We start from the raw sequence: 12,071 nt of genomic DNA on the forward strand, positions 1-12,071 counted from the left end.
ATAAAGAAGAAAGTGATACAGAGGTTATTGGAAACAAAAAAATTTCGATTGACAAATTAGTCGGTATTCTCGACACAGCAATTATAGGACTTTAACAGCGGAACTTTGCAACTGAAGAAGAAATTATGTCTGTTTATAGAATTAAAGAGAAAGTATTATCACATAAAACGAAGCAACTTAAACAACTTACATTGAAAGAAATGTTTAATAAAGTAAACAAATAAATATTAAGCTTTTTTTTTTTTTTTTTTTTTGTAAATTTTGATACCCTTTAGATCATAATTGTTCTTTATTTCATAAATTATGGTTTAATATTTTTAATTTTATAATTTCTGCATGCCATCTTACCAGATTTAAACTGATGATCTATAATCCGGAATTGCCGAAGTCCCAACGAGTCCGGATTAACGACTTTTGACTGTATATAGGACTGCTATACATACAGTTGTGTTCCTTGCTTCTATTGCAATCAGCAAAACTGAATGTGTGTATACACACACACATGCCTGTTTACCTGGCTTGAAAGTACTTCCCCAGCCTTTATTTTTGCAATCATTGGTCGTAGTCATGTACTTCTAACCACAGAAGTGTTTTAAATAAAAATTATTATGTCTTAGCAGTATTAAATTTTAAAAAATTAATATTTGTCAACTAATGAAATCTTAATAATGTCTATGTAGTTAGTCTAACAATATTTAATGTCAGTTTACTGTTGTAAATATCCAATAATATTTAATATCAGTTTATTGTTGTAAATATCTAACAATATTTAGCATCAGTTTATTGTTGCAGCAAAAAAAAATCTATAATTTAATACACCATAGAAAGAAGTCATGTGGTATCCAAATCAGATTTTTAAAAATTTGGTGACTTAAATGCTATACCATCGCATTAGTAAATATGAATCTAGTAAGTGTTTACTTAGACATTACATGCACTAATGAGATTTCCATAACAATGAATTTACTAATTTTGGTGTAAATGTACAGAAGATACACACATATTATGTACATATAATAAATAAGAATGAGGAAATACCCTCTAGTCTGGATAGCATATGGTTTTCACAAAAACTGAAGTCGTACTTCACGCTCTTGTTTTAAATATTTACGTTCTGGAAAATTTTAGGCAAATAAAATGTAAAAAATTTATTACATTTTTTATACTCTAAGACAAGATCTCTGAACTTGGTGATCCTACTTATTCAAGAAAATGCTTTTGCAACCCTGAATATATATAAATTAGGAGTATGAATTAAAATATCTAATGGTGATAAATCATACAAAAAAAAAAAAAAAAAAAAAAAAGGCTTCCATAATATAAGTAAATCTAATTTTACCATGTATTAAATACAAATATTCATATTGTAGTAATATTCATATATTTAGGAGTATGAATTAAAATATCTGGTGGTGATAAATCATACAAAAAAAAAAAAAAAAAAAAAAAAAGGCTTCCATAATATAAGTAAATCTAATTTTACCATGTATTAAATACAAATATTCATATTAATGGGTTACAGCTGATTGAAAAGTAATTAAGGAGAAATAGAAAGCAATAATATTAAATGGTTTTGCAAAAATTCCTTCTGTTACGGAAAGCATAAAGTCCACAAAAAAAGGTGATCAGATTGTACATTTCGATAATATATATATTTACATTTCAAACGTTAATAAAATGGTTCAAAAATAATCTTAAAAATATGTCAATACCCTCTGTATTTTTATTTAACATCAAATTCAAGACAATGTTTATAAGATAGCTAATAAATTATATCTGTAAAAAATAAATAAAATAGAAGTTATTTGTGTGTAATACAGCCTTATTTTACATGATTTATTTGGTTTCTAAATTCTATAATTCATAGAACGTTTGCAGTGAAGTAAATGTCTTTCAAATATTAGTGATGAGATTTTAAATGCTTTATGTGCATTCCTCTTATTTCATGATACATATTTAAGCAATACTCTGACTCAGCTCACACATACTGTAATATTTCTTAGCTGATGGTAACTACAGCAGTTATAACTGACAGTAGGGAATATAAACATTATCTTTTACATAATTCACAAAAGAAAAAAAAAATCATTGGGCATTATGCTGGGAGAACTCTTTGGCGATCTTTAAATAGTGCTAAGTAATGTTGACCAATCCAACAATGTAATAAACCATCATTCAGGTAGATGGTTATCTCACTGTGTCAATAACATGCTGCCCAGATGCGATAGTGGTTAATGATGCTGATTGTCGTACCAAAGGGCCCAATTTCAAATCCCTGAAAAGGCATGAATGTTTGTATTCAACTTGAGTGCCCCTACATAGCAAGGATGCACTCAAAGTACATGGTGAACTGGTCTTGAGAGGCTGGCTCGTACTGCAACCTGGGATGATTTCCTTCAGAACTTAATTCGGGATGGAAACTTGACAGTTAGCAAGGCTCAGCAATACTTAATATGATTACTTGAATGCCAGCCTTGCTTCAACCTGTACTTGTGTCAATAAGGTGCTGACCAAACAGGCTAGTAGTTAGTGATGCTGACTGCCGTTACCAAAGGGCCCAGGTTTGAATCCTGGAGAAGGCATGGATGATTGTAAGCATAGTGTCTGTGTGGTAAGGGATCACTAAACACACAAAGCAAGCTAAAATCATCTCAAGAAGTTGGTGGTAGGGGATGAGGGGCAGGAGACCATCGGAATTCCATTTAGAGTGGAGTTTAGCAATCAGCAAGGCCCCATAATACCTACTTGAATGCAAAGGTGCCAGTCTTGCTTCAACCTGTATGAATAAGGTACAGCCTTATCTTACTTGAAAATGAATTATTTTTTTGATGAAATAGCAATAATTGTGATAAATAGTAAAGTAAACATTTTCACCTCAAACTACTGCAAGAAGCCATCAAAATAAATTACTAGTCCAAGCAATTGATTCAATAAGCTACAGAATAGTCTTAAGTGATAAAAATACTGTACATATTTTTTTTTATTAATACTACATATTAAGCTTTTGTGATAAGTTATGTATGGTAGTAAATGAAGAAATCAAGACTAGAATCTCATGCACATTTCATATATTCAGTTTTTTCAATATTTCTAGGGTACTGATAAAATTAAATTTATAATATTTGTCTAAGTTTCTGAAAGTACTGTGAACACAGAGAAAATTTTACAGTATATTAAATGAGGTGCATATATGAATTAAGCAGTTCAAATATTCACTTTTGGAATAATTTATTAATGAAATATTACAGATGATGTAATATATACAATAATATAATTAGATACTAATTATCATGACATATGAAAACTGGCAACACGTTCTGAAGAATAGTCTTGTATATATGCTGAAGAGAGCAGTCACTTGGTGAGGTATTGAGATCAGAGGCACATTTTATTAATCTCTTGAAAGTCATATTTAAACTTCAGTTGTTCCAGCTGAGGTCAAGGATATATGAACTGTTTTACAAAACGAGTACTTCTTAAATGCTTTTCTAGATCCGATTCTGTTTTTACATAAAACTTGCATATAGTTGTTCAGACCTAAAATATAAAGGGTGAAAAAGGAAGTATGTAAATAACTGATAGGAGCAGATAAGTAATAATTAAAGATACCTATAGATGTAATGCATAAAATTAACATAAAAAACACTAAACTCAAATATCATATAATAAAATCAAACTTGCCAATGAAGTAAAGCTACTAATTTTCATTTAATGATTTAAATTTACCTTCTATTTAATAAAGAGTTTGTATATTTTAAAATTAAGGGGGAAAAAAAACTATTTTCATACTATTTCACATGTTTAGCAGCATAAGGATGTTCTTCATGACTGATAGCAAAATTATCACCAATGATCTCAGATTCGATGATTTGTTTTTCTTCGTGAGTTGGTTTAGACAATTTATTAATTTTTTTATTCTTTATTTTCTTTGTACGAAAAAATGACCTCTGGGATAAAATTTTCCTTTTCTTCTCGTGATCCGTAGATAAATGGCAACTTTCAGATTGTAATGTCAGAAATTCACTTATATTTTTTAACATTGAATTTACCTCCCCAATGACTTCCCTTTTTCTGTGAGAATTTAAATTACATATTTGTTGTTTAATTTTTTCCAACATCAGCTCTGTCTCACTTATATCTGTTTCAGGATTATGAGATTTTAATGAATTAAATATTCCGGCTGTATTTAACTCATTTGCATTTTTATTTGAAAATGGCAATATATTTTCATTTGAAGATGGCATTTCTACTGTATTATTATTTGAATGTAGTAAATCACTTTTTGAACCAATTTTCCGCACAACCAAATGAATATGTTTGCATATAACATTCCGTATCAAAAAGTCTAAACAAGAACAATTTACAGCATGAATGCATACGTTGCATAAAATACATTTTATGTGACACTCGCAAGTAAAGTCATTAATGCTAACTATATAATTGTGTTCTGATTTTGAACTTTTAACAGAATATAATGATTTATCTTCTATTTCTTTCACAGAATTGAAATTCATATCAAGACTATTCTTATGCCGATTAGAAATACATTTAATTTTATTTGAAATTTTTCCTCTTTCTAATTTTGTCAATCTAGCAATTGCTTTAGTTTTCACATATTCAAAAATTTGGTAAAGACAACTATCTAGGCGGTGATTTACTTTAGCTTTGAGGAAGTTGTATTTAAAATCTCTATGAAATGCTTCAATATGCATATTTGTATTAATGCCTGCATTTAGTCTGTAACAGGCAGCAATTTCTGTCAAACAGTGACTGTACGTACTTAAAAAATATTTGCCAAATAATGATACATTGTCATCTGAATCAACATACATGATAAATGCTTAAAAATTATCTGAAATTTTCTTTCATCTTTTTCACGAAGTAAAACTATAACAGATTTATGCACTTGACATGCAAGTTCCTTATCTTTGATTAATGCTTGTATTTTTACTCGGATTGCTTTTTCTACATGCCATGCACAAAGCAGTTTCTTTGGTCCTGCACCAAAAATGTCTACCCATGCATTCGAATGCAGGAGCGTCATCTGACATAAAAATTTTAGGGGTAAAATTTTCCAAAATTTTTCCTTTAATAAGTGAAAAAAAAATCTTTAGCACTGATTTATCTTCTCGATTGCAAATACAAAAGGCTACTGGGAAACCCTCATCATATTCATCTACAACTAATAATGTTATTAAATTAAATTTATATTTATTAGTACCATGTGTTGAATCAACACACACAATACGTTTTCCAAAAGTTTTTAACATTGCTAGCTGAATTGGATGTTGCAAAGCAAAAAAAACATCATCTGTATTTAAATCTTTGAATTTCCCTGTTGCTTCAGTACCTTGAAACTTGTAACCTAGAACAGGGTTACTCATTTCATCATTTGACAACTCATTCAAAAGAAGGGCAACACTAGTTGCATCATTTTCATGCCTTTTAAAATCACAAAGTTTCATTGCACTTTGAATATTATATATATCCTGTCTGTTAACTAAATGAAATCTACTAGGCTTAAGAGATGTTAGTAATTTATCTTGAATGCCTTTAAGAATTTCATCAATACTAACTTTTTGTTCCAGTTTTGATGCTATCATTTGTTTTTCATTTTTTGTTAAGTATAACAAACCTATATTTTGTTGGTGACCATAATGTTGTGGGAAAAGCTCAACAGATAAGATTCCATCATTTTTTAAAGTTACTGTCATTGTACAAGTACAAGAGAACCCAATTTTCTTTGACTTTGCATTCATTCTAATATTTTCACTTTTTACAGTGTGGAAACCACTACGGTGACAATAAAAATACTGTTTGTGCTCATTATCAATACACTCTTTTTCACCATTTTTTTTAACAAAATTTATATCTTCTAGAGCTTCATAACTGTTTTTCCAATCCTTAAATTCTTCCACTGTTTGGAATTTCAGAACTTGTTTTGAAAATAAAATGCCATGGCAAATTGTTAAATGTTGACGCAAAGCTTTAGCAAACCGAAAAGACTGTTCACAATTCTGTTCAAAGCAAATGAAGCTTGTTTTTGAAGTACCTAGAGGGGGAAAAAAAATGAAGGAGGGGTAAATATTAATTTTAACCCTTTAATTATGAGTAAAATTATATGCGACCATACCAGCAAATGCAAACATTTGTGAAAATTAAGATTTTGCAAAATTTCTTTATTCATATTACATTTAGCTTTAGAGAGGTTGGAAGTGTAACCAGCAACTTTATTTAAATTCTTAGGAGTCAGATTCAGGAGATGCATTTTATCCCTGACACACATCAGCTTGATGGCTATAAATATATCAGCAGAGAGTTGCGGTCAAACAGAACGCCCTCTCTCACCAAGATTCCCCTCATTTTATAATTCCACCAACTCATACCCCGATGCCCTCATTCTATTTCGCCCTGTTTTTAGCATTATATGAATTTTCATCAGCTATACTTTTAAGTATATTTAAGTTTTGTAATGTAAAAAGAACTCCTCCCCCTACGATCAGAGCTAAAATTGGGCCGGAGCCCACCGGTACTTCTTATTTTTTGTAAAAAATCATAATTCTAGCCGGAGTGCATGGAAGCCCTAAATAAGAAGGCTGCTGCACTTCTTTTATGTAACTGAATAACAATTTCCGTAGAAATTTTATTTCGAAAATTTTAATTTTAGCATTAAAATTATATTAAAAAATCCCTTATTAAATTTAATTTATCTCTTTACATTTAATTTTAATTATTTAATTACTGCAATAAATAATAATTATATAGCAAAATCTGCTCATCCCATGAATTCCGCGGACATGTGTTTTTCTTCCTTTATTGAGGAGCGCATCCCATTTTTTCCCTGTTTAACCATTGAAATAAATTATATATAGTATTAAATGTTTAGTTTACGTTTTGGCAACAGATATTGTTAGTTGTCCACTAAATTACGGCATTTGAAAGGCACGTGGTATTACTGCTCAAACTTCACTTTTTGCCGCTTTTTCTTACAGAAATGGCAGCTAGAAAACATTCAGCGATTATCTTGATTATTTAATTAGATTATTGAATTATTAATTAGATTTATTGATTAGATTAATAATAAGATTTATTGAATCTGGTGCAAAGACTGTGAAGTTGGACTTTGCTTTGAACCCTGTTTTGAACTCTATCATACAGTCAAAAGTAGTTAAGCCGGACTCGTCGGGACTTCAGCGATTCCGGATTATAGATCATCAGTTTAAATCTGGTAAGATGGCATGCAGAAATTATAAAATTAAAAATATGAAACCGTAATTTATGAAATAAAGAACAATTATGATCTAAAGGGTATCAAAATTTACAAAAAAAAAAAAAAAAAGCTTAATATTTGTTTACTTTATTAAACATTTCTTTCAATGTAAGTTGTTTAAGTTGCTTCGTTTTTTATGTGATAATACATTCTCTTTAATTCTTTAAACAGACATAATTTCTGTTCAGTTACAAAGTTCCGCTGTTCAAGTTGATTTCGGAATGATTAGAGAATCAAAGGATATGCCTTTACCCATTTTTTGCAGCAATTCATGTTTTTGTTTGATGGACATCGAAACATGCTTTCGCTTTGTAGATTATTTGATAGCTCCAGAATCGGAAATTCTTTTTGACATAATCAAAAGTTCAAGCTTACTCTTATAAAATTGCTCTAACAGTCTGCAAAACATAAGACGGTTCCAATTAGAAGATTAAGTAACAAAATCTGCAACATTAACTGAAATAGATAATTAGATAATTTTAGCTTAGCTTATACCATCCGTTATACATTAAATGTGCATGTGTAAACGTATTATGCATATGCGTATGCGTAAATGTATTATGCGCATGCGTTAATGCATGTGCAGAATGTTTATAGCTTTGAGGTCCGGATTATAGATCATTCTGGATTAAAGACTTTTGACTGTATATAGATTTAAAATAGATACATATATATAAAAAACCCACAAATTTTGAAGCGATTTCGGTCCACAAATTGAGCGGTCAGATGGTTAATGAGTTTAAAAGTCATTTTATTTATTTATTTACTCTTGTTCCTCTTTGCTGGAGATCTTCTATAGGGCTTTAGCACTTCTAATTTTAGAAATTAAACCCTGCCCAATGTTCCTTTGCAAAATGTGGAAATAAAATGCATATCCTTTTTATCTTTCAACTTAAGAGCCAAAATTTTTGCATTTTCTTCAGCTTAAATTATTTGACAGCATTTAAGTGTTATAAATTTTGGAAAATGCTTTCGGTTTTTCTTGACTTTTTTTCTTTTAGTTTTCCCCATAATCCAATGCCATTTTCAACCAAACAGGCTGCCAATTTTCGGCTGCTGTACCAATTATCAGTACATAGGGGGTGGTTTTTCTTCCGATAATTTTCTATGAGCTGTGCCTGTGATGCCAAGTGGCAAGCATTATAGTGCCTGCAATGCCAAGTGTTTCATCTTGTGGTATATCTTTGATGCAACCAACGTAAACCAAAATTTTCAAAATAATTCTTGTTTCATAATCACACAACAAAAACAGTTTTAGTCAAAATTGATGTCACTTTGAAGGAATATATTGTTTGAATGATAACCTGCCTTTAATAACACAAAAGACTTATCACTACATATTTTTTGAAATGGTGAAAAATATGTAAAAAATTTGGCATTTAAATTTTGAAACACATCTTGAATTTTCCACGGCCTATGGAGTTTTCTGGTTGTTTATAATTATCCGCAAATTTTTGTGTATCTGTTGCGAGTCATATATTTGCTATAAAAAAAAATCTGTTCATTTCATTGTATTTTTCGACCAGCACTCAGATATGGTACTCTTCTTCACTTGAGGCATCAACAAACTTAATGCTAAAAATGAGTAAGCCCCATCAATCATTGTGTTTACCTACCATTTTGTTTTGAGCCTTGTTACAGCATTCTGGTCTCTTGAACAAAATGCACAATATCTATTGGTTTCATTTGCAATTATTTGTACTAGGCCAGCATCAAAATATTTTGTGAAATAATCGTATTCCTCAGCATCGTCAGCCACATCAAACATATCACTAACTCCCGCACCTACACTGTCAAATTTATATGTTTCCGGTTGAAATTCGTCACAGTATCTTCAATGAAAACTTACATTATCCTGGCCACTACTATCACTGGATTCGATTACATTTTTCATCTATGTCGCTATTTCCTATATTTTCCTCGCCACTTTCAAAATCATTAGATAATAAGCTTCCAGTAGTACTAGTACAATTGATATCTTTGTCATTATTATCTTTAACTGCAAATATTACCTGTTTGTTTGCAGACGTTGATGGTTGATCCATGAGAGTTATATAAAACCACTATTCCTGAAGACAAAAACACACACACAATCTTGATGCAGCAACCTTGTTAGAACATACAAAATCTTGAAAATTTACTATTGGGGTTTACATAGCCCAGCCCCACTTACACGAGGTGTCGATGGATATAATAAACCAACCAAACTTATTTCAAAAGAATAAAAATGCACATAAATCTCAGAGCAGCAACCTTATTATAGTTCGACGGCCTCATCCATGACCCTGAGGGCAAGCCCACACGTGCCATTCGGATCAAATTATTCTCAAAATAAGGGTGAAGGATTGAGACTTTTCTTTGAGCATATAAATTCTCTCTTTGGAGAAACGACTTTCACACGACCTTTCATGTCACAGCAAGTAATAACTTTTGGATGAGTCTGTGTTTTGGCAGAATGCAGCCATGGTTGTGTTTGATACGGAAGAACTCTAGAACTGTTACAAAATGTATTATTGGACAGAGCCCAGCCATACTTATGCGAGATGTTGATGGACATAAACCACTGGATGCCCTGACAGGATTCCATTTTTTATATTGCTGATGATACAAAAATGCAAAGAGATAGAATGTTTACATTGTATTATTTATTAAAAATAATCAGAAAGCAAAACAAAATTGACGATTTTTCGGTTACGATCATATAATTAGTTATATATTATGTTATAATTAGCCCTTTTTTTAGTTAAATTGGTATTGATAAATATGAATAATAAATTATTGTTGTTTTATAATCACTTATTAATGACAAAATGTCACACAAACGCTTTAAAACTGTAAATGTTTATATATGATTGCTGGAATGTGCGGCAGACTAGATAAATTGCTTATATATGACCACCATAGTTAAAGGGTTAAATGGAAAATTTATATTTGTAAAACAAACAAACATATAATGTTTTTAGAATCTAAACAACATTACTTACATGATGGATTTCTTGTAAAATGAATACTCCTTAAATGTCTTCCTAAATTTGATTTTGATGAAAATGCCTTTTCACAGAACTGGCATGTATGAGGAGCCATACCTAAAGTAAAACAGGTAGAAATGACAAAACATGTTAACAAAAAACAGAAGCTACAAGTCAATAAATGCAAAACTATAATTTAAGATAACAGGAGACATAAATCTCTATTTATAACTGGTATTCAACACATTAAATTGAAAAATGAAATAAAAACTATCAAAACTTAAAGCCCTGCACACAAACATAATATTCATGACTCATAAGATATCTATTAAATACGTAAAAAAAAATTCTAAGACTGAACAAATTCAAAAACTACATTTCAAAAAGAGAGATCAGAAAATTTCTAAAAATATTAATAAGGTATTTCATATTTAATCTCCCTATACACTATTTTCATAACGTGCCCATTAAAGTAATAAAAAAAAGCAACAAAGATAAAAAATATATTTTAATATATATATATATATATTATATATATAGTGCATGGACTTTAAATCTAATAGTAAATTATTTGTATACTTAATTCTTTTAGAGGGCCAATGAATTCAAAATCAGATATATATTTTTAATGGATAAATTTATCCCAAAATGTACAATTTCACAATTTTAATACTTCTAATATAAAAAATTAAAGACAATTTTTCATATATAAAAATAAAATAATTTGATTATAAATAAAGTAATTACTGATCTAAATGCAACTTAAATCCAAAAATTTGCAGATGTAATCCTCATTCATAAATTTTATCAAACACATCCTTAAATTAAAATATTAAACATCTGAAATTTATCTAAATTAACCAATTTAGGTTCATAATCACTGAGCATACATCAAAAGACCCAAGCATACATACTCAATAAGCATACATCAACATATACATTGACACAATAAAGTGTGTATTTAAAAATTAAATGAGCTTACATAAAACAAAATTCATCTACCTAGATTTACAACTATCAGAAAACAGCTACAATTGTTGACGAAAAACAGTGTACAGATTTATTCTTTATCAACCTTAGGTCGAAAACAATTGCAAACATCAATAAAAAGAAATTGAAAGCAAATGCATAAATTTACCATAAACAGAAGAAATTAAGTAAACGTACTGCCTTTTTCAATAAAATGTGTTGAGATAATCTTCAATTACCCCTGGAAGATTTCACAGATAGCCTTTTTCAAAATCGAACCTCCGTATTTTCTGGCGGGAAAATGAAACTCCTTTGGCGCAATCTATGGCGAAATTTCAGACAGGGGGAAGGCAAGGATCAAGTCTGTTATTAATGTGACCGACATCCCACCAGCGGCTCAAAACAGGGATGGCTGTGAGCGGCTCCTTACGGAAGGCCTGTTATGCGCATGCTCACGGACATTGTGAAATGTATTTATTTTCAAATGTTCATTGGGCTACTACATTTGGCTATTATGCGCCACTTGGCGTTGTTTCTATCAATTATCGGAAAATTCGAATGTGAGAGTGGTTCCTTTTTCACTTTATATATAAATAATATTTTTCACGCATATGATAACTGTTTTAAATGCTGAAAATGAAAGATCTGCTATTTAGACAGAGTTCATTGCAAACAATGAAAACTGAACAGTTAAATAAAATTCTTTCCGTGAAAACATTCGCGTTCAGTTTCCGAGCCATCACTAGGCAGAAGAGACATTTTTCGAATATTATGATAGTGCTTCTGAGAACAAAATAAGAGAAATTCCTGTCATAAAAATAAATATTTTGGGTGCTAGTTTCCCTAAGAAAGGTCCTCCATGG

The 12,071-nt window shown here is 30.3% G+C and overlaps 1 long non-coding RNA gene across 3 annotated transcripts; it reads right to left on the minus strand.

Annotated features, from left to right (window-relative positions):
• Positions 1–3,211: 3,211 nt before the first annotated feature.
• On the minus strand, positions 3,212–11,614 carry LOC146996098 (uncharacterized). 3 transcript variants are annotated; one of them, XR_015041942.1, is made up of 3 exons: positions 11,378–11,614; positions 10,255–10,356; positions 3,212–3,537 (listed from the first exon to the last, which is right to left on the minus strand). It is a non-coding gene; the product is annotated as an uncharacterized LOC146996098 (long non-coding RNA). The 3 variants fall into 3 exon arrangements; XR_015041941.1 differs by having other exon boundaries at positions 11,407–11,612; XR_015041940.1 differs by lacking the exon at positions 11,378–11,614 and adding an exon at positions 11,222–11,252.
• Positions 11,615–12,071: the final 457 nt, after the last annotated feature.

The sequence above is a fragment of the Stegodyphus dumicola genome, chromosome 7, assembly GCF_044657685.1.
Source record: "Stegodyphus dumicola isolate Sdum_Otavi_A_Nest chromosome 7, ASM4465768v1".
NCBI lineage: Eukaryota > Metazoa > Arthropoda > Arachnida > Araneae > Eresidae > Stegodyphus > Stegodyphus dumicola.